This window comes from Eurytemora carolleeae, unplaced genomic scaffold (assembly GCF_000591075.1).
Source record: "Eurytemora carolleeae unplaced genomic scaffold, Eaff_2.0 scaffold1009, whole genome shotgun sequence".
In the NCBI taxonomy this organism is placed as follows: Eukaryota; Metazoa; Arthropoda; class Copepoda; order Calanoida; family Temoridae; genus Eurytemora; species Eurytemora carolleeae.
The window spans coordinates 25905-26232 of NW_019397042.1; positions in this window are offsets into that span (position 1 = coordinate 25905).

A 328-nucleotide genomic window follows, 5' to 3' on the forward strand; every position below is an offset into this window, starting at 1 on the left:
CTGTGTATCCCTGTATATCCCTGTATATCCCTGTATATCCCTGTATATCCCTGTATATCCCTGTATATCTACTACAAAACCAAACAATTATAATAGTACTATAGGTATATTTTGTGCCCATCTTCATTTATAATCTTGGTTTTTATTGCTAATCTAAATTAATTACATAATGTTGTTATTTGGACATTATCATCTTTCCATGGAAGGGCACTTTAAACTACGTGTAAAGTCCCTTAACAGAACAATTTGAATAATACGTGAGTTATCTCTGTAATCTGTAATCTTCTTCTAATAATTCCCCTCTTCCCTTCAAACCCCCCCCCCACCC